The 23,338-nt window shown below is 44.9% G+C and overlaps 1 pseudogene across 1 annotated transcript; it reads right to left on the bottom strand.

Moving 5' to 3' along the window:
• Positions 1-20,455: 20,455 nt before the first annotated feature.
• LOC308266328 (mediator of RNA polymerase II transcription subunit 11-like) lies at positions 20,456-20,803 on the bottom strand (annotated as a pseudogene). Its single transcript has one exon. The product of its transcript is annotated as a mediator of RNA polymerase II transcription subunit 11-like (transcript).
• Between the last annotated feature and the right edge of the window lie 2,535 nt (positions 20,804-23,338).

Genomic DNA, 23,338 nt, shown 5'->3' with positions numbered 1-23,338 from the left:
AAACTACCTCCCCTAAGTAATAATTTTCTATTACAACAAAGCCCCCCCCCCCCGACCAGTCCTGAGGTATAGAGCACACCTTGGCCAACATTGCCTGATGGTGCACACATCTAGCCCCTTTGTCTAAATAATTTGAGAGTTCATGTAAGTATTCCCAAAGACAGGGTAGAACTGCTGGGCTCCCTGTTTTCACAGTATAGCTATACTAATTAAGTTTCCCTCCTGCTTTTCCCTATGACTCTTCTCATTTGGCTTTTGCAGTGAGTGGCTAGACTTGATTTCATGGGACCCCCTAAGTCAGGCCTCTGGTAGTATTCTCTCTGACATAAGTGTTTTTCCTGCACACTCTCATCATCTAGACCAGGGGCAAATCCGGCACACTGTCTGTTTTCTCCTACATTCTTTAAGGAAAGAATACTTATATTTCAAAATGACTGAAAAATATCAAAAGGATAGTATCTGTGATATAGAAAATTATATGAAATTCAAATATTGTAAATAAATAGTATCCATAAATAGAGTTTTAGTGCAACATAGCCACCATTTGCTTTTGTATTTTCTATGGCTCCTTTAGCATCGTACCAGCAGAGTACAAGAATCACGAGAGAGATACAATGGATCCAAAAGCCTAAAATATTTGCTTTTTGATATTTTATAAAAAATGCCAAATTCTCCTACAGAACTATAAAAATATTTCTTTAATTTCAGTTTTTGGCTAAGAAAATAAGGATGATAATAATATATACTTCATAGGGTTGCTGCAAAGACCAAATATAATGTTGCAGGAAAAGTGAATAGATAAGACTTAGGTTAAGATGAATATTAGGCAACATTATTGTTGCTGTTAGTAGTAGTTGAGAAATGCTAGGACAGAAACGCCTGTTTGTTTTTCAGATACCGCCAATTCCCCAGACAGCTGATTCTTAGCAAATTCACCTGGGTTTGATGGCACATGCCTGTCATTCAGTTCTTGGAGGCTGAGACACTGAGACAGGAGGATTGCAGGTGTGAGGCCATTCAACCTCAGCAACTGAGCAACACCCTGTCTCGAAAAAAAAAAAGAGAGAAGTTTGAGAATATAGCTCAGTGGTAGAGCACCCCTGGGTTCAATCCCCAGGTCTACCAAAAAAAAATAAATAAATTGCCATGTGGTTATGTGTTTCAGACAAATAAACAAAATTATAATGAAAATAATTGTTTAAAAGCTGTAAACGACTAGTAAGATTGTTTAAAAGATATAATGATCAACATATATATCTTGGGATTCATGCTATTCTACCAACTCAAAATTACAATAATAATCCTTTATTTCTTTAAGGAAAATAAAAAGTATAGCTCAACCATATCATTTTTTTTGGAAATCAATATTGCAGCTAATGAAATAAGCAGAGCAGAGGGAGGCATGAGGCTTTGTCTAAACAGAAAAATAACAAAAAGCACCTAAGTGAAGGAAATAGAGATGCAGAAGGCTGTCGTGGAGAAGGCTGTCTTTCCTCCCTTTGAGCAGCTGGGATGCAGGGCAGCGCATCCTGCAACCACACATCAGCAAGCGCGAAGGCCCTGCTGTGGCAATGGAGGCCACTGTACTCTCCGGCCTGAAAGCCACAGTTCGGCCACCCTCACAGAGCCAGTCAAGGATTAGCAAATAAAACAAGTCTGTCAGTGTGAGAGTCAGCTGTGAGGGACTACCACCCACCTTCCTACCATTGAGACGGTATTTTTTCATTTTTTCTTTTCCCCTTCTGTACACTCTTAGACCCTTTCATCTCAGTAAAGCACTTAGGGATAGATTACTAAAAGGCATTACTGAAGGGTAAGAAATGCCATGCTCCCAGGTCTGGAAAGTTGAAAGGCCAGGGAAGAGAGGTGCAAAGTCTGAGGAAGACGGGGAGACAGTGAGTCAACACAGAGCGCCCGCCTGGAGGTCCTCTCCACAAGCAGCTGCCTTTTCAGTAGCCTTCAGATGAAAGGGCAGCTTTTATTTTCACTGGCCGTCTCCTCTCCATTCTTGAATCCCATAGGTATGTTTGTAGAGCAGCGTCTCTGGCTTCTCCCTTAAAACAGGCATCTAATGCCCTCAAAAAAGTCCAGGGGGCAATATTTTTTTTAGGCAAGTCTCAGATTCTCCAGCCTGGGCCCTGAGAGGACAGTGATGGTAAGGCAGTATTTTGTATCAACACTGGGGTTGTCTTTCTGAGCTTTGCTGAAACACAGGCTCAACCTGCCAGTTTTGCCTGGAAACTGCCACCACGTCTGGGGGGCAGCCGAGCCCGCCATTCTCACCACCGCAGAGGGCTCCCCGCACCAAGGGTCTAACACCAAGGCTTCCCCTCTGCGTGCTGAAAGCTGCTCTCTCCAACATGCAGACCGGAAGCAGGCCAGCTGCTGCAGCAGCAGCTGGCCTGGGTGTCCCGCTGCTCCGGAGCTCCGCAGCACCCCCACAGAGCTTTTCTTAATGTCAAATTTCTCCATGATATTAGAGTCATTAAGAGTAGCTTCTTTGACAGGAAACAGATCTGAACCAAGCTTCCCTGAGCAGCAGAGAGACAAATTGCTCTTTTGAGCAGCAAAAAACATGCTGTTGCCAACAGAAGCAATAATGAAAATTACCGTTGCACCTTAAAGCCACACTGAAAGGGAAGTTTACATTTCCCGGGTGCATACAGGATAGTGTGGACCAGGCCAACCTCTGGAGGAGGCTGGGAGCCAGGTGGCACAAAACCCTCACAGGCTGGTCAGGGACCAGCAAATAAAAAGCCTGTTGAACAGGCCCCAGGTACCTTTCCTTAAATCATCATGCCTCCCACCCATATTCCAACACTTTCATTCCTTCCCCTATCAATCTATTATCCTCCAATCCAGATTCCCACACCACTCTCTTAAAACAGATCAAGAAAATCCCTCCCCCACCCCTGAATTTGGAGAGCAGTGTACAGGGATGGGACTTCTACTGAATGGATAAAGGCTCTTCATCAATGTCAGTGGTGGGTTATGATGATACGCACAGCAGGGGGCTGCTTCCTTGGAGCTGGATAAGTTCACTCCCATATTGAGGGTAAGCAGCAGTGGATGAGTTTTTCAAATGAATGACAACTCAGGTTTGGGGCTGGCACATTAAAAAGAAGTCCAGGAGGTGGAGGCGAAGACTAGAGAATCAGGGCTGGAGGACAGCCTCAGCTACTTAGCAGGGCACTTTGCAACTCAGTGAGACCCTGTTTCAAAAATAAAAAAGACTAGCCGGGCGTGGTGGTGCACGCTTGTAATCCCCGCGCTTGGGAGGTGGAGACAGGAGGATCCCGCAGGTTCGAAGCCAGCTGCGCTGGCTTAAGAAAACCTGTTTCTAAATGAAAAATATAAAATAGGTCTGGGAGTGTAGCCCGGAGGTAGAAGGCCCCTGGGTTCCATTCCCAGTACCACCACCAAATAAAATAAAATAAAATAAGAAATAAAAAGACTAAAAATAGGACTGGGGGTATAGTTCGGAGGTACAATGCCCCTGGGTTCCATCTGTGGTACCACAAAAAAAAAACAACCAACCAACCAAACAAACAAACAAACAAAAAAGAAGTCCAGGAGGTGCCCAGAAGCATGGAAAAATGAGTGCAATGAGTACATGCGTGCACACACACACACACACACACACACACGCACGCACGCACCTCCTTTCTCAAAAGAATGTATATCCTAAATTTCTTTACACTATCAAGTTTTATGCCATCTCTTAATATTTCACAGAAAGTACTCAGTTACCCAGCTGACCCAAAAACCTGGTGACTGATGCCTGATGGAGAATTTAAGAAGCATCTTCTTTATGTTTATCGCTACATCTCTAGTGCCTAGCAACAACTTGCTTGCAGAACAGGGGATGGGATATAACATGTTCCCAAGCCTCAAGACTTCATCTTAAAACTATCATTTGTGCCAAAAGAACAACTTCCCTAAACAGAAACAAGACTTAACATTTTACTCAGCTATTGAGCCACCACCTGAAATGGAGACCCACTGAATCGAAAGGTGGACGTCCTTCCTCCACCACCAGTACCCCAGAGAGGACAAACTTTTGGACCTTATAAAACCACCCCTCCGGTTATGCACTGTGCACCGAGAGCAGTAAATAGGATAGGGTGTGACTTTTCAAGTGAGTAACTCTTGGCTCTGTAGGACTCCCTAGTCACTCTAGAAAATGTTCATTGCCTGAACTCTCAGGTGCTGGGACACCAGGACTGTCCTTGAGCTTTGGAGATATTTTTAGATATGGTAACAGATATTTCCAACACATTACAGTAAAGATCATGATACAACCACCTTAACCAGTCCTCTCTCAGCCTTTTCTTTTCTTCTCTTTTGTCCTCTTTTTCTGTAAACTACACATCAAGGCAAGGACCTCCTCTGTTTTACACACTGCTGGACTTCTACAACCCACATGTTATAGTCCCCCCAAGATTCATGGAAGCTAATACCCAAAGTGATAGTCTTTAGGAGGTGGTTAGATCGTGGAAGCTCAACCCTTGTGAATGTGATTAGTGGCCTTATAAAAGAAGCTCAAGTGAAACCAGGCATGGTGTTGCACACCTGTGATCCCAGTACTTGGGAGGCTGAGACAGAAAGATTACAGGTTCAAGGCTAGTGCTGGGGTGGAGCTCAGAAGTAGAATACCTCCTGGGTTCGATTCCTAGTATGAAGAAGAGGAGGAGGAAGAGGCTCAAATGAGTTCCTTATCCCTTTCCACATGTAAAGATATAGCCACAAGGCTCCATATATGTAGCAGAGAGCCCTCACCAGACACCTAATCTACTGCTGCCTTGATATTAGACTCTCCAGTCTCCAGAACCATGAGCAATACATCTGTGTTGCTTAAAAATTACCCAGTCTAAGGTATTTTGTTTTAGCAATATGAATACAGATTTTAAACAAGGCTTGAGTCATAGAAAACACATAATACATGCTTTTGGAACCCATTTCTCCTGGTAAGAAACCACGAAATTATCTTCTACTTTTCTTTTCAGCCCTGAATTTGAGAGAAGTAGTTTCCATCCTAAGAGAGACATTAGTTGAATAATGAATGTCGTGCCCACACAGGGACAGGACGCCCAGAAAGAAGCTATAAAACTTCCACTTGGAGAGGATTTCTGGAGAAGATGAGGTGTGGCCCTGATGCACGTGGGGTTGCAGGCACGCTGCCCCCAGCCAGGCTGGGGTGACAGCACCTTGGCCCCCAGCTCTGCAGGCTCAGGAAGCACAAGTTTCAGTGTCTCAAGGGCGAGAAGGCTTTCATGTACTGAGTCACGCTGACCAAGCATAGGGAATGATTTATAACCAGAGCATACATTTGTTGAATTATAAAAAGGAATACAATGATCAAGAGGACCAAAGCACATGTTTTACATGGTCTGGGAGCAAAATTTAAAATCAGAAGATTATCCGATGAATGTGGAATCAGGATAAGGGAGTTAGCAACATTATAAAGCAGGACCCTACTCCTTCACATCACTACATGTACCGTTCTGTGCCTGTTTTTGCCTCAGCACTGGTGTCCTGTCACCACCAGAAAGTGGAGCGCGCTCATTATCTCTCCCTCTTCCCCTCCCCCTCTCATTTAGTGGGGATCAAAAAATTTAGGGCTGTGCCCTCTAAGAATTTGAGCTCATATATGGAATCATTCTCTCCCCTACTGAACTTCACATACACACACACACACACACACACACACACACACACACACGTTAAGAAGCAACACAAAAGTCAGATGATACAACAGGTATACTAGGCTAATTAAGAAAGAGAGAGCTCCCCGGGTGTGGTGGCACATGCTTGCAATCCCCATGCTTGGGAGGCGGAAAGGAGGATCGCCCTGGTTCGAAGCCAGCCTCTCTGGCTTAAGAGACCCTGTTTCCAAATAAAAATATAAAAATAGGTCTGGGAGTGTAGCCTGGAGGTAGAAGGGCTTCCAGGAACCCCAATACCATGAGAGAAAGAAAGAAAGAAAGAAAGAAAGAAAGAAAGAAAGAAAGAAAGAAAGAAAGAAAGAAAGAGGAAGGGAGGGAGGGAGGAAGGAAGGAAGGAAGGAAGGGAGGAGCTCACTGTAGATAGCACAAGAACCCAGGTCCTTCTGAGCTCTGCCTAGCCTCCTCTGCCTGCCAAGCTGGACTGCCCTCTCCAGATTCATGCCCACTCTTGAGAGTAGGACTGTTACTACCTCCCCATGGAGTCCTAACCAACCATTCCAGCCCACAGAGATCTCTCCTATTTTTTTTTCTCAAAGCCCCTGACATAGATCACTTGAATCTCTCAGTTTAACAACAAGAGAGTATAAATCCAATTCCCTAAAGATCAGACTGTCCCTCACTGAACCCTCAGATTGATTTATATTTATATAGCTGCTGTTCTAAAACATCATGGATACACGAATTAAATTAGACTTCATCTCATAGTACTAAGGAAATAAATACGCTCTGAATTCTAGTTAATGGAGTTTTTTAAACATCTGGCACAATAAGTCCATAGAGAGCAAGACTGGCCATATCCAAGTCACTTTAAGGATGTCTTGTCAAACAAGCCTACTTTGTATTTCTTGCTCATGGCATCTGTTTCCAAGGAGTACACACCATTATTTATAGCCCTGCGGTTAATCATTCTTTTGATAAGCAAAAGAAAAAGGACCAGGTATTTCCATCTCTGCTCCACAGAGAAGGCAACATAAACAAAAGCAGTGGCTTCTTGCAGAGCATGAGAAAGCACAGCAGGAAAACTCACCTTTCTAATGCTCCTCTTGTCTTTCTTGGTCTGGGGTTCTGAACTACAGTGTATGTCTCTTAGTTTCTCCACCGAACCCATCCACAGCCACCTCAGTACCGTGGTGGAGAGCAAGCCAAGCGGAGCTCGGTGGAGACGGCACCGCGGCCTCCTCAACTTGCAGAGGCAGGGCCTGGACAGGAGACAACCAGAGAGGGACAGGAAATAGGATCCTTCACCTCTGCTAGGTCTGAGGATGCCAAATAGGCTCCCAAGTCTCTGAACATACCTGGTTCATCTTCCTGGAGCAGCAATTTCACAAGCAAACTTTGAGAATTACTCTCTATGTTAAATAAATAGTAGGGCTAAGGTTATAAAGTAAACTACAAATATTAAGTGAATGTTCATGACAAACATATATTATGTTTCATACCTTTGGCTTCTGCTTTAAACTCTCAGGAATATGAGTTAATGCTCCTCTCCTATTGGGCTAATTTAGTAGAAATTTTAAAGCACTGGTAAAAATATGATGTGGGTTTATGGGCAACAGTTTTCAGATCTTCATCTTAAATTCCTGCTTCTTTCCCCTCTCCCCTTATTTCCTTTCAACCAAGGTAAAAGTATATTTGGTGGAACAATGTAAACAAAGGCCTGTAGAAATACAGGTAATGTTTACATCACACTCCCTCACTCATGTCCTGAGGTTTCTTTCTTGATCCACCAAGCAACTCAGCTAGCTCTTAGGATGTACAACCCCAGCCTCTCTGCCTTCTCGGGCTTGTTTCTCTTGTTCCCACAGACACGCCTGTGGACACCGTTGCACCTTTCAGAAGAATAATTATTTGAAGTATATAAATTATTTTCACTTGAAGGGTAGGCCATTTTTCTAATATTCTCTAGTCAGGCAAAAAATTATATAGATCTTGATAACAGAAACATGAGCAACAATTAAGCCTAGATTTTTAATTTTCCTTCCTTCCTTCCTTCCTTCCTTCCTTCCTTCCTTCCTTCCTTCCTTCCTTCCTTCCTTCCTTTACCTTATAGGGTCTTACTGTTGCCCAGGCTGGTCTCAAACTTGTATGCTCAATGATCCTCCTGCCTCGGCCTCCAAGGATCTAGGACTGCAGGCCTATCTATGCCATCACACCCAGCTTGGTTTCCATAACTTAGCATCTCATAAAGCGATTCTCAACTTCTGCTTTTAAAATTCACATCTCAGAAACATATGCAAATATTCACATCTCAGAAAATATGAACAATCATATTTGCAAGTAAATTTAGAAGCAAAAAGGTACACTCCCCTTTTTATAACAGGACTACGCACTTTCCATAGTCCAGTCAAGAAAAAAATAATTTTGTACCCTGACATAAGCCAAAAATAACATGATCATCATACTGGAAGTAGGTACCCAAATAACAAAACCTTGAACATGTCCCACTCTAAAAAAGAACAATTTTCCTGATTGTTTACTATGCTGATGTCTGAAGATAACTTGAGACTTTTGGGGAAATGAAATTATGAGAAAAAGCTGTTTTCAACCATGAACAACAGACTAATGTACTCTTGAGAACATTGGTAATTTTGTGGGGTTTTTTTCCTTCAAGTATTTACTGTGGTTTTATTTGATAAGCCAGGCTTCTGAAACAAGATTCTCTTGCACTCTGGGCAAGTAAATGTTTTCTTTCCTAACCTGCTCCTTCCTCTAAATCTTCCATTTTTAGAGGTAAATTCAAAATTCAGCTTGCTACTCTTTACTTTTTTTTTTTTTTTTTTTTTTTTTTTTTTTACGGTAGTGGGGATGAAGCCCAGGAGCATTCTACCTCCAAGATATATCCCCAGTCCTATTTTTTTTTTTTTTTGAAACAGGGTCTCACTGAGTTACAAAGGGCCTAAGTAGCAGAGGCTGTCTGCAAACCCAGAACCTCCTGTGTCAGCTTCCAAAATGCTGGGATTACAAGCACGCACCACCACGCTAAGCCTCTTTACTCTTTTAATTGAAGCAGAAATAACCTATTCTCTAAGATGGCATGACTTATGGGGCCTGCTCAAAAACCTATTTTATTTTTTGTTTTCTACTGCTCCTTCTAATGTATTCAGGGGGTTTATCTTCCCTGCTCTCAAACACTGGAGTAGACTCCATAACTTTTCTGTCACACAGCCACTTCCAAGTTCCAAAAAAATTAAAATGTCCAGTTTGGGAAAACAAAAAGAACTCTGCCCTGGTTGTGACATGAGACCGTTCCTGTCCCCGCAAGGTCCTGCTGTGGCTTCTCTCCTTCTCTAGCATCTACTAAACCGCTGGCCAGTTCTCAGCCCTCCAAGGCCACAGTGGGAAGTTAGTTCATCATTTTGTGCCTCAGTTTCTTCATCTGTCAAATGGGAAGGGTGATAATTATACTCCCTACCGCATGAGGTTATTGCAGGGGTTGAGTTAAAGTTGTGAAACACTCCTGATGGGCACTTCACAAGCTCCGTATAAATGTCTTGTCAGAAAAGGCATGTCCTGAGCAATGACAACCACGTTTGCTTTTGAGGAGCTACTTCACACTGGCTCTTTCAGGGCTGGTGATCTTTGGAAATCCACAGATTTCATCTTTTACATGAACTTCTGGGGTCATTCCATCCTTTACTGTTTTTGTTTATTTGTTTGTTTTGATGGCACTAGGGATTGAACCTAGAAGCATTCCACCTCCGAGCTATACCCCAACCCTGTTTTATTTTTATTATTTTGAAACAGAGTCTTGCTAGGTTAATGAGAGTCTAACTGTTTGCTGAGGCTGTACTCAAACCTGCAATCCTCTTGTCTCAGCTTCCCAAGTCCTGGGATTATAAGCAGGCACCACCATGTCCAGCTCATACTTTACCCCCCCCCCCTTTTTTTTCCCCTCTTGGTATTAGAGATTGAACCCTGGGCCATTATACCTCGGAACTATACCATTAGCTCTTTTTTTTAAAATGTTGAAACAGGATCTTGTTAAGTTACTGAGGCCGACCTCTGACCTCAGTGCATAACTAGACCTTTAACCCTACTGTGAGCCCAACATTCTAGTATTATTCTCTCTCATCCACATATAGTACGAGTCTCATAGAGTATCCTCTCAGATACGTGGTTGCAGCTCTAAACAGTGCCTCCTGTATGTCTTTCTCTTGGTGAGTGATGTCAAGAAGGAGAAGGGACAGGAACAGATCCCTCTGGATCCTACCTTTACTCTTCCTTATCCCTAGGTATAGTAGAAGGCGCCTAAAATGCCTCTGCAAAGGCTGGACACACTTTAGATTGTCAACTGATGGGAGGCTCAGTGATTCCGGCTCATCTGTAGGGCCGTGACTCTGGGCACCTCTGATGGTGAAATGGATGTAACCATCACCTGGCTTTGAAGAATAAAGGACTGTGCTTTGGGAAGCTCCTAGCAAGGTGCTCTCAACCCCGGAAACAGGAAAAAGTAAAAAAACCAAGGATCCAGAGGTGAATTCTGATTGGTGACATACATCAGCATCTGGAACCCAATAGAAAGTCTACTCTCTGCAGAATGTGCTGATGTCGTCATTTGCACAGTACAGATATGCACCCCCCACCCCAACCACATGAGCAGAGTGGGACTAGCCTGGAAGGCTGAATGGGGGCAGCCGGGGCCAGGCATGCAGGTGGAGGCAGCAGGACAAGCAACAGAGAAAACACACACAGAGTTCACAAAACAATACCTACCCTTGCTCACATGATGCCCGCTGATGTTTTCCCTTCTTTTGAGTTTAATGTTTTTAAAAAATGCTAGTTGCGATTCACTGAACTGGTATCATCACCCTAATGAGTCATAGCTCACATTTTAAAAGCAGTGGATGTGGCGCACCCCCACATACAGCCCACCAGATTGCTAGACCAGGGACAGAAGTGAGTGTGGCCTAAGTCGTTCTTATAAACAGTTCCCTGGGTTATCCTGGAATGTTGCCAGGATTCACTGTTTCTGTCTTTTGAAAAGGCTTTTGGCTCCGTCTCATCTCCGTACCTGTGTACAGGTGACTGTAAACACTCACAGGGCTCTAGGATTCCTGTTACATGAGCTTTGAACCAGCTAGTCAGCTTCGGGCTTCAAGAACCTCTGATAGGTGTTCAGGCTGGCCTTCCCACTTTGAAAAGAAAGAGATGGGGAGCAACTCTGCTGATCCCTGTCACCTGTTCACGTCAGCCCATCTTCCATAAACACTGGATATTTTCCCTCTTGGGACCAGACCTTGTTGAGAGTGCCCGGCTTATCCCCCTGGCCTAGGCCACTCTCCAGCACCTGTTCTTGGGAATGTGCCGCAGTAGATGTACGCAAAGCACACTAGACTCACGTCCCAGCTTCCAGACTGCTCTTCCCACTGGAAGAGTCAGCTTGGTTAACTGGAGAGTCAGCTTGGAAAATCTATTTAGTATCTCAGCCATTTAGTACCTCCTTCGCGGGTACACTGGGAGTCCTGCCCTTACACTGGGGTTTTTCCTAAGGATTTATGTATGGGCGCCTCTCTCTCTTCCTCCCTGGAGTAAGTAGTATGGATGCTTTCCTCCAAGCTTTCTTTTGCTTTCAGAACACCACTGACAGTTTCACTTAACATCAGTTGTCAGATTAAATCAAATAACCTAAAATGATGTGGAAACCACAAAGCCTCAAAACAGGTTCCTAATGAAGCTGCTCTCAGAAGGCCTTCCTCAATTCCTTATACAGAAAAGATGAGAAAGAGACAGGTAGGTGGAGACGCCCCATCCCTCTGCTCAGCAAGATGCCCCGCAGGCGGGCTCCCAGTCTCGACCAGCCAACTGTCAAGCAGGGTTCGCTCTGAGAACTCTACCCGTGCAGGGGACGCGCCTGGGGTCGGGAGCACAGTGCATTTCGCCTGGAGGGGCGGAATCCCCCAGTCCCCAGCCCAGGAGGGCTGTGTCAGTGCCAGAGCACCGCCGGCCAGGCAGGCCCAAGCAGCCGGGAAAGTTTTCCCACGGGCTGGGCGGCAGGAGGAAGCCCACCTGACCCCGAGCGCCCAGTAGCTGCCAGCTTTTTTGGACGCCCTCCGGCGGGACCCTGATACATCAACCGGCTGCAGGGAAGGCTTTAAATGTAGTGCTCTCCACGGTCCACACTCTTTCCTGGTCACCCTTAAACCCTGTCCTCGTCTCACGCCATTCTCCAGCCCCCCCAGCCAAACCTCCCGCCCCGCGCCCCGTCCCGCCCGGGTTACCGGCTGGCGCCCCTGGTCGGCGGGGCCGGTGGCCGCGGCTGGAGGTGGCGATGCGGAGCGGGCGGCGAGCGGTCCCTGCGCCGCGGTGCGGCCGGCACGCGCGCTCCCGACCCGGGGAGGCGGAGGCGGCGCGGGGCGGGCTGGAGCCAGCCGGAGGCAGCTCAGCACAAGTCTCCCCGACACGCTGTCTCTCTGAATTTGAATCAGAACCTGCGCGAGGAAAGGAGGAAAAAAAGAAGAAAAAAAAGACTCTTAGAATCCCTTGTCGTCCCAGGCTCTGGCTTGGGCCCCGCAGGCCAGCGTTGGGTGACAAGAGATCTTAAACTGAGCTAGAAGGAATGGGACAGATTGAATTGAGGCTTTTAAAAAAATCCCCTGCAGCCGAGCGTGGTGGCGCACGCTTGTAATCCCAGCATTCGGGAGGCCGAGACCAGAGGATCACGGTTCACAGCCAGCCTCAGATATGTAGTGAGGACCTTTGCAACTCAGTGAGGCCCTGTTTCAAAATAAAGAAGAAAATAATAGGGCTGGGGGTGTAGCTCTCCAGTACTGGAAAAAAAAAAAAAAAATCCTCTGCATTAGGTTCAAGTGCAGTAAGACCAGGGTCCTCCATAATGTGCCTCTTAAATTACTACCTCGATTTTAGTGCCTCCATCAGCCACAGGTGCAGATGCCAATCAATCAAATGTCCTTCCAACAGGCCCCAGAGGGGTAGGGCTGGCCTGGAGTTGCTGGAGTTGGTTCAAGTTACCAGGCTTGGCTCTGCCTTCTCTCTTCCGGCAAATATTTATTGATTGCATATTCCTGGCCAAACACCAGATCTGGGCACTGGGGAGAGAGCTTCTTGGGGCTTGTATTCTAATAGAGATAGACAACAAACATACAAAATAAATAAAATGTGGAATTCATGAGATAGTGACAAAGTGCCATGGATTTAAAAATAAGGCAGAAAATGGGATAACGTGTGGGAGTGGAGTGCAATCTTAGCAGGTGGTCGGAGATGGTGGAATAAGAAGGGAAAGGCTGTGACAGCAGGTCAGGCTGGCATCTGGAGAGAAGGCACCCGTGCGCGGTGTGCCAGCCACTGAGATGTTGTTTAGCATCAGGGTCATTTGTTTTGTTAGTGGCACCACATCTGGCAGGAAGGATTACCATTTCCATTTTATGGCTGAAGAAACTGTAGCTTAGGGAGGTTAAATGGATTGCCCAAGGTCGCATTAGTGACGGAGCTACTGTCCAATCTCAGGAAGCCTGGCGCCCAGATCCCTCCTTCAACCATGGCCGTCCTGCAGCCAGTGTGTGTGTGTGTGTGTGTGTGTGTGTGTGTGTGTGTGTGTGTGCGCGCGCATGTGTGTGTGAGTGTGTGTGTGCGCGCGCGTGTGTGTGCGTGCGTGTGCATGTGCGTGTGTGTGCGCATGTGTGTGTGAGTGTGTGTGTGCGCGCGCGTGTGTGTGCGTGCGTGTGCATGTGCGTGTGTGTGTGTGTATAGGTGGGGTCAGCCATTGTAGCATCCCTGTAGGCTGGCTGTGGTGTAACTCCATCTGGTGGTCCTGGAAATGACATCTGATTCATGACTTCTTTCTTTTAAAAGTGGTTTTATTATCACATCTCAAATAAAATATTTGGAAAACCATCCTGGCAGCATATGCATATGTCCCTCTGCTCTTTCACAGGCAGTTTAATTCTAAATGACATAATTCGAGCATCTGTGGTGGGTGGGAGCTGTTCGTGGTCCCACATCTCTATGCTGATTCATCCTAGTTGCACGTTCCTGCTCATTCCTGGTGGTGGGGATCATCACACATACAGTAGAGCCCGTACCAAGTGTCACCAGGGCATGTTGAAACTGTTCCCAGAGCAGAGCAACAGAACTGTGGCTGCGGCATTTTGAACAGGCCAGTCTCTGCCTCAGCTGTGGGCACTGGGGGCCGTGCTCTGGTCAGGGGGCCACGAGTTCATGAGATGCTGTGCTGCAGGGGAAGGCCATTTAGTTTCAGACCACTAGCTTCAAAAGCCCAAATTTGGGATGGAGGGAGCATCACCATCATAGAATGGCAAAGTCCAAGGTACTTCTGCCTTCCCAAGGCTGCATTAATTCTCTCTTGCTTACTATGGTCCCAGCAACATCCACCTTTACTTCAGGGTGCATCTCGAATACCACTTCTTCTAGGAAGCCTCTCTCACTGTCCAGCTGCAAGTGAGCGCTTAACCTAAAACCTGATACTTCTCTTATGGCACCTGTCTATTTCTGACTACTTTAGACTTTGAAACTATATATATATATATATATATATTTATCAGGGTGTGGTGTCACACACTTGTAATCCCTGCACTTGAAAGGCTGAGACAGGAGGAGCGCACAGGTTCGAAGCCAGCCTCAGCTACTTAGTGAGGCGCTCAGCAACTTAGTGAGACCCTGTTTCCAAATAAAATATAAAATAGGTCTGGGAGTATAACCTGGAGGTAGAAAGCCCCTGGGTTCCACCCCCAGTACCACAAAAAATTTATATATATATATATATGGTGGGTTTTTTTGGTGTTTTTTGTTTTTTGTTTTTTTACTGGAGATTGAACCCATAGGCAGTCTACCTCTGAGATATACTCCCAGTCATTTTTATTTTAAAATAGGGTCTCACTAGGTTGCTGAGACTCTTGCTATTGCTGAGATCAGCCTTAAACTTGCCAGCCTCCAGTCTTAGCCTCCCAAGAACTGGGATTACAGTACCGGCTTTTAGTATATATATCTTAACTTCCCCTAGACCCATTTCATATTTAGTTTCTTCACAGGTTCCAGCCTGATGTCTTGCATCCAGTGGGCATTTAGTTGTTGTTATTACACTAAGCTGCAAGAACACAGAGTCACTGGGTTTGAATGTTGTCTTTTCATTCCAAAATAACTTTCTAGTTCACAGAAATTTAGTGACAAGACTGAACTTTGTGTAGTTATTGTTTGTCAACATAAGTGCACAACAGTTTGCCTTGAAATAAATTCTATGAGACTGTAAAACTGAGGTTTAAGACCACTTTCCCTAGGTTCACAATCCCAGTCATTGATAGAGTCAGAATTTAAACCCAGGAGAAATGCATGCTCTCCATCCAAGCTCATACTTCTCTTGATTTAATAATTTATTCATTCATACACTTATTTGACCTTTCGACAGATATTTGCAAACTTTTTTTGTTCTGCACCAGGCACCAGGAAAATTGCAATGATTAAAACAGTTCTTGCCTTCAAAATTGTTCATAATCGAGTAAAAAGGACAGAAAGGTAAGGAAGTAAGTAATCAAAGTGCGATGTTATTATGAGCCTTATAAAAGAGATTCTGAAGGAGCTCTGCTTCACCTTTCATGATGGGAAGTAGGAAACGACATTAAGAATTCACTGAGAAGAAAGAACATGATTCTAATTTTGAAGAACAAATAGTCATTTATTACAATGATGATTAGGAGAAGCGTATGGAAGACCAAGGAAGGAGTGTGTGTGAAAACATGGCGGCAGGGAAGAATGAAATGACTTGGACGGTGGTCACAACAGCCCAGGAGGGCTGCAGCCTGGGGAGCAGTGTGGAAATGAGGCTGGGAAGGTGAGCAGCGCCGCATCACAGGGGGTCCACAAAGTAGCTTCGTGGAGTCCACTGCCCCTGACAACGATGAGAAGTCATTGATATCTGTGCATGTCATATTTTCAGAGGAGAGGTTTCATACCTTTAGGTGAACCGTCAAAGAGGCTGTCTGTCCCAGTGCTGGAAGGTGGGGGAGTCAGTTTCCTTTCTCACATAACCCCAAGGAATTGCAGCATCAGCCAGTGGTGGAACTGGGGCCAGATTGTGCTAGCAAAGAGCAGGTGGTATAATCACAGGCCACTCTTCTAGGAGGCTGAAGGAGAGGCAGTGGGGTGGCACTTTGAGGTCCATCAGAGGCCGGGGGCCAAGAAGGCTCAAATCTAGCCCACACCCTGTGGCCCCGGCTCCATCAGCCTGCTGGGAGTGCTTCCAGCAGAGGCCCTGAGCAGCCTACCCTAGCATTGAACTGTAGCTTGAACCTGAGCTACTACCTGGATCTGCTCACTGGCTCCGTGAGATGAGAACAGCCACTCTTCTGTCTCATCCCAGCACAGGAACCTATGCGCAGGCGCAGCGAACCTATGTTGAATGAATGAATGGATAGGATGCAGAGTTGAGGGAAAGGCTGCATCTTTTTTGTTTAGTCTTTTAAAAATTTGTCTGTGGTACTAGTAATTGAACCCCAGGGCGTTCTACCTCTGAGCTACATCCCCAGCTCTTTTTACTTTCGAAACTGGGTCTCACTAAGTTGCTGAGGCTGGCCTTGAGCCTGTCTCAGTCTCCCAAGTACTAGGATTACAGGCATGTGCCACTATGGCCCATCTGGTTTAGTCTTTATTAATGTATTTCAGATGAGAGTCTTAAACCTATTCATAGATTGAAAGCAAGGACCCAGAGGGAGAAAGAAGTTGACGATAGAGAAGTTGAGAGGGGAAATCACTAATAAAAGAAGATGCTAGAGAAGATAATATGAAAATAAGTCAAGGGACTGTTGAATCATCCTTTGGGAAACTCAGTTATTTATCCATTCACTGGTGACTATCCTGCATTAACCTGATCCATTCCAGAGATGGGGAATTTATTTGGAGGTCAGGGTAAACTCAAAAGAAAACATAAGATATTCCCAGCACGGTGGCACACACCCGTAATCACAATACTGGGAGACTGAGATAGGAGGATTGCAGGTTCAAGAATAGCTTCAGCAAGTTAGCAGACTCTTGGAAACCTAGTAAGATTCTGTTTCAAATGAAAAATAAAGGGGCTGGGGGTAGAGATAGAATGCCCCTGGATTCAATCCCTGGTGTCTAAAAAAGGAAGGAAATATAAGATATATTCCTTTCCATTTACTCAAAAGGATATCATCTGGTTAAGGTATTTTTATGGAAAAAGTATACAGCAATGAAACACAGCATGGATGTTCCTAAGTGTCTGAGTAATAAAGATTTGGAACAGAATGAACTGGGAGAATACCCACAGGCATTACTGCAGAGGTGGAGAGAAAATAGAAAAAGGAAACAGAAAACAGGGGACTGGCCTACTGGTGACGGGCCAGCTGGCCACTCTGAGAATATGGAAAATAGGGATTCAGTGTTGGCTCAAGACCTGGGATAGCATCTATTTATTTTCCTATTGATTAGAACCTATGCCTGCAGACGCAGCAGAAAGCAGTAAAAGGAAGACCTGTCTCAAGGAAGGATACACCCCCAATACTTAATGTCTAAGCAGGGAAAACCTGGCTGTGTTTTAACAAACCCAATAACAAGGGAAGGGCTAACTAAAGAAAATGATGAGAGGAAGACAGGCATTATTTTCAGATGTTAAGATAAATAATATGACACTGTTACCCCTCTGACTTGTTTGTTTTGTTTAGAGACTAAGATAATCTATCATCTATCCAAATCAAAAGCAAAGCCACACACACACACACACACACACACACACACACACACACGTCATCCAAGGGGGCAAACACACAGATCATTTCAAGGGCATAGTTTCTTCCTTCTGCTCCATGAAGTTTCAGAAACTAGACAGGAGGGTGAGTGTTCAGAAATCTGAGGCCTCTAAGGAGAGAGCCTGCTGCGGCTGGCCATGTTCTAATCACCAGTCTTACCCAACTCAGTGACAGTAGTAGCTCGCCATCCGCTCTTCCTTAGGTAATTTGAAGGCTATCCCTTATTATAATATTTTTCTTTAATTTTTTTTGTTTTTGTTTTTGTTTTGCAGGTTTGGGGATGGAACCCAGAGGCATTCGACCTCCAAGCTACACCCCCTGCCCTATTTTTTACTTTATTTTGAAACCGGGTCTCACTGACTTGCAGAGGGCCTCACTAAGTAGCTGAGGCTGTCCGCGAACCGTGATCCTCCGGGTCTCAGCCTCCCCAATGCTGGGATTACAAGCGTGCGCCACCATACCCAGCTTCTTTAATATTTTTCTTTCTTATTTTTGGCATAAATTAATTTTTTTTGCTATGTTGGTTTTATACTGTTAGTTGTTTCCAGTCAGCACAATTATTACTGAATATATATTCAAGGTGTTCCCTTGCCAGTGTTTCTCTGTTTCATGGCTTGCAGGCTAGAGCAGGGCGTACCCCTGCCCAAGCTCACACACATGCCTCCTCCTGATACACATCCTGTTCTTTCCCTTCCGAAGCTTTAGCATTTGCTCAGAGCTTTCCTTTGCTTCTAGTCTTACTGTTTCCCCCAGTGGAGCTGTGAAGATATCCACCCACAGAGCATGGCACCAGGCAGACAAAACATCTAATGTGTTTTAGTTCATGCTTGGCATTCAGTCAGGAAGATGGAGCCGTGAGCCGCTCTAAAATGTCAACTGGAAAACATTTTACACTGAGAGAGAGAACGAAACAAACCAGGGAGAAACTACAGCCTCGGGGGGATCCTGTGTAGCCCTGGGCTTTAACACTTATGTGTTTTTTTTTTCCCCTCAAAATTGAATTGTGTAAGCTGGAGCCGGGCGTGGTGGTGCACACCTGTACTCTGAGTACTTGGTGGGTGAAGACAGGAGGGTTGCAGTTTCCAGGACAGCCTCAGCAACTTAGTGAGATCCTGTTTCAAAATAAATATAAAATAGGGCTAGGAGTATAGCTCAGAAAAAGGATGCTCCGGGTTCAAGTCCCAGTACCAAAAAAGGGGGGGGGGAGAGAATCATGCCTTTTTAGAGTGAATTCTAGTGACCTCTTACATATTTATTATCATACAATAATGAGGAAGCTTCCGTTCATTGGCTCTGGGCTCATCTACTCTCTGATAAAAAAAAAAAAAAGAGGCTAGTTTGTCCTGGCTCTTTGCTTCTTATTCCTTAAGTAGTATCGCAGCCAATGTAAGGAATGGAATGCCAGAATTATTCCAAAATGGAAAAGTGCATCAGCACACCCCTGCCCATCCTCACATTACCTCCAGTGCTATTTTGAACGTTTCTGGTTCCACCAGATTGTAGATCTCTCTTTTGCAGAAACTGTGAAGAGGATGAATAATAAGAAGAAGGAGGGGTGTGTGTGTGTGTGTGTGTGTGTGTGTGTGTGTGTGTGTTTGTGACCTCAGTGTTTGTGTATAAAATATCAAAAAAATGTTGAAATAAATACAAAAATATTTAATTGTAATTACTTTAAGATAGTAGCAACACTTTATAAAAAGAAACAGAAGAAAAAAATCATCTATTACCTTACTACCATAAAACTACCAATAGATAGCATTTTGCATTTACTTTCAGGCTGTCGTAAAACATGCTGTCCACGCGGCACTCATATGGTACCTGTAATTGTGCGTGTTGGTTATTTTCACATGATTCTGTTGGGGTGAGGGGCCTATTCCTCAACCCAAGAACTTAGGATCGGCGGGGTCCTCGGCTAACGTGACAGAAAAAAAAAATGTCAGCACGTGCCAGTCAGAGACATAGACAGATGCTTATTTAGGTAATGCACATTCAAGGGAGAATGCTCGCCATCTCAAGAGGGAGAGACACCTCTCAGGAGTGCAAGGTGGGCTGGACGAGGTAGCTGAGGATCACCTCCATCCACTAGTGCTGAGGCGGTTCCTGGTGGTCTGGTCATGCTTAGGGTCCTCAGGGTGATCGAGGTCTTTATTACCTAATTAACAGATAAGCTGGAGAGTGGCCTAGAGATTTCTCAAGATATCATATCTGTCTTGTTAGTCATGCACAAGGCAATTAGAGTTTCCTTCAGTTAACTCTAAGATCTATGGATTTCCCAGAAATGTGGGAAAGAAAGGCCTGGGAAAGAGCTGGTTTGGAAAGTAAAGGCGGAGGCACTTTAGCACCGAGTTCTTATGTTAAAGTTATATTTAACTCCCATTCTGTTTCTGTTTATCTCCTTTTTATCTATTTATTTTTGTATCCTTCATCAATATGATTATTTTGAAGCTATTTTATATCTTATTACATAATATATGTGAACTTCAATTTTTTTTTTATAGCTCCAACCCGATTTTATTTTTTATTTGGAAACAGGGTCTCACTAAGTTATGGAGGACCTACGTTGCCAAGCCTGGCTTCGAACCTGTAATCCTCCTGTCTCAGCATCCCAAGTACTGGGATTACAAGCGTGGGTCACCATGCCTGGCTCAGCTTAGTCTTCTTTTAAAAAACTTGTTACTGTGTTTGTTATAAAGCATCCTTGGTTCTTGTTTTGTCTTTTTCAAAGAGGAAGAATGTATATTCATTTGTCCCAATCTTTGGGAAGCCTGGGGCAGAGGCATGGCCTCCTGCATGAGGAAGTGGGTAGGGCAGCTGAAAGTTCAGCTCCTGTCCGAGCTTGTCATGTGCAAAGAAGCAGCACCCTGCTGGAGCAACCAGGCCAGAGCTGTGAGCTCAGCTTCTCCATTTCTGCCTTCTGCCATACTACTCTGACCAGGTCCTGTCCCAAGGTGTAGGTCATGGTGCTCCTTGGCCCTCTGGTTCCACTTCCTCAGCTTAGTTCTCCAGCATCTGCTCACAGGTTCGGGCCACATCACTGAGCTTGAGGTGGGCATAGTCTACTCGCTTTAGAGCCATTTGACAGTCCTTCCTTGAAGAGTAGCTGGAGCCCTCTTGGGGCTGCCCTGTGGCCACCTGGGTGAGGTAGCAGATCTGAACTGACAGCTCTGCCTCCACGTGCTACACGGTGAAGGCTGCCACCTGCCGGTCTTGGAGCCGCTCATTGGTTTTTCCCTTGGACAGTTCCAGGATCACAGTTCCTGCATTCTGGAGGATGGCTACGATTTCTCGCTTGATGTCTTCCAGAGCACGTAGTCGCTCGTTTGCCAGGCTGTAGGTAGCCATCGTCCCTCTGGGAGACATCCACAGGATTTTCCTCTTCGGCAAGGTGCGACGCCGGGGCCGTGAACTTCAATTTTTAATAGAGGTAAAATTTCATTGAGTAGGATCACAATTTATTTAACTCTCTTATTATTAGTAGATGCTTAGGTAGATTCCAGACTTTTTTTTCCTACTGTAAATATTGCTACAAGGATATTTATATTTACCTTACATAATGGCAAATATAAAAAATACAAAATGGTTATTCTCTCTGTGCCTTAATATCATTTTACATTTGCAGGTAATTTTCAGGTGTCTACCCATAGGTGGGTGTTACTCACCTTTGCAAGCAAGAGCCTGCTGTGGGTAATAGCAGACATATACTAGTAAAAAGTTTTGTTTCAAAATCCTATTTTTTTTTTTAAGCTGAGCGTGGTGGTACACGCTTGTAATCCTTTCTTTAAAGGAACTCTAACAAAACATAATGAGGAAAATAAATTTTTAGGCAGAAGTATTTCCCACGAGAAAAGAAGTTGTCAAAATGCAAGAGGTTGCCAGGCGTGGTGACGCATGCTTGTAATACCAGTACTTGGGAGGCTGAGACAGGAAGATCGCAAGTTCACAGCCAGCCTCTGCTACTTAGTGAGTCCCTCTTTCAAAATAAAAAATAAAAAATGGGGCTTGAGGTGTAGCTCAGAGGTAGAAGGCCCCTGGGTTCAATTCCCAGTACCATAAAATAAAATAAATAAAATAAAATAGATTTCAGGACTCAGCTTTCTGTTAAGTGATTTGAGCTGTATATGGCTTTGATACTTCCCTGTTTTCATTTCCATGGCCAGATAGGTCCAACATTTCCAGAAGGATCCAGAACACCTTGTTGACCCTCCTCCTCCAGTGCCTGCTTAGCCTGCACTCTTGATTGACTCCTAAATTATTAGTAAAGCTTGCCATTGGGTAAGATCTCTGATCAGTGTGAATTTGATTTGACAGTCCCATCCCGTGTAGTCAAGGGTCTGGTGAAGGAGGAGGGAAGGGTGTGTTAGAGTTTCAAATAGAAGGCCCCAGCCTGGGGAGAGACCTGCCTGCTTTACGGGGAAGGTCCATAAACTGAAGAAGGTACCAGTTTTGAGTTGCCTTTGAGATCTGCTATGTGCTAAGGCCTGGGACCTGGTCCTCAAAGAACAAGTGATATGGATGAGTAGTAAGAGGATAAAAGGGGCTGGGAATGTAGCTCAGTGGTATAGCACTTACCCAGCCTGCGAGGGAGGTGGAAGCTGCGTTCAATCCTTAATGTGGGGGGTGGGAAAAAGGAATAAATTCAGGAACCCAAGTGGTGATGCTATTCCACTACAACAGACTTCTGTCAAATTCAGAAGAAAGGTTGAAGGGCTTCACAATGCATTGTTCTTTGAATTTCCTCACAAGATGCGACTAAGCCCATAGAATCAGAGCAAAGATGGCTCTAATACACACTGTCAGATCTTGCCAGTGGAATGGAATGCTTTAGGAAGGAAGTTAGTCAGCAAGACAGCCATGCATGTCAGGAATACGGATGCCTTCCAGGTGAGGCGTGGGTCAGCGGGGCCCTGTGCACACACCCCTCCATCGTACTCCAGCGCTGCCACTCGCCAACCCTTCCATTTCATCCAGAAAGTCCACTTTTGTCTTGTGACTCCCAATCTTTTTTAATGTTATATTTCCTCTTATATCATTTTAGTCCCCTCTGGATGCTGCGAGGTGACCCACAGAGACACGCCAGACTCCAAAGAGGTTGTACTCCAAAGTGCAGAGAATACTGCCGTCCCAGGAGCATCTTTTATAGGGCAGAAAGGGTCAGGAAATCAATTTTTGCAACAAAGCAAGTTGTTTACAAAGGCAAAACTTTAGCAGTTAACAGCCTTGCTACAAGAACTTATGGAACATTTCATGGTTTTGCCTTGGAACAGTGAGTACCAGTCGCACCAAGTGGGCTGCAGTCCCCTGCCGCTGGCAAGAGGCCGTCCCAAGCTTACCCAGCTGCCTCATGGACTCTGCCTTGGTGAGGCACCTGCTTTATTAGAAAAGGGGAAAAAATTCACAAAGCACTTTCTCACGATGAAGGAGGGAGAATTGGCTTCTGTTGGTCCTCTTGAGCATTCTGCTGTACAACTCAAATGAATTAGTAAACAGCGTGTTGCCTGGTTAAATTAGAATATGAATGTGCGTGTGGTTGCTGTGGTCACCAGAAACAGTTATTAGTGGAGCACAGATGAGAAACTGAATGAGCTGTCAGTTCCCTCCCAGGACCAGGTGAAACCATTTAACTCATAAAGCAGACCAACTAAGCCATGTATGTTTTTAGATGCCAATTAAATTGTTTGAAAACCAATTCTTCCCTGTAGCTTCTTTTGAGGCAAACTCAAAGTCCATAGCGCTGATTAGGAAGCAGAGTTTCTGCCAAACTCTAATGGATGTTCCACCAGATTTTGAAAATGAGTCATCAAAGAACAATCAGCTGCGGGCTACCTTTCAGATGCCCCATTGGGGAGGGAAGTCTGAATTCTACACTAGAAGCAAGGT

The sequence above is a fragment of the Muscardinus avellanarius genome, assembly GCF_963383645.1.
Source record: "Muscardinus avellanarius genome assembly, chromosome: 8".
In the NCBI taxonomy this organism is placed as follows: domain Eukaryota; kingdom Metazoa; phylum Chordata; class Mammalia; order Rodentia; family Gliridae; genus Muscardinus; species Muscardinus avellanarius.
The sequence above is the reverse complement of the archived record's forward strand: the minus strand, read 5'-3'. Positions and strand labels throughout refer to the sequence as shown.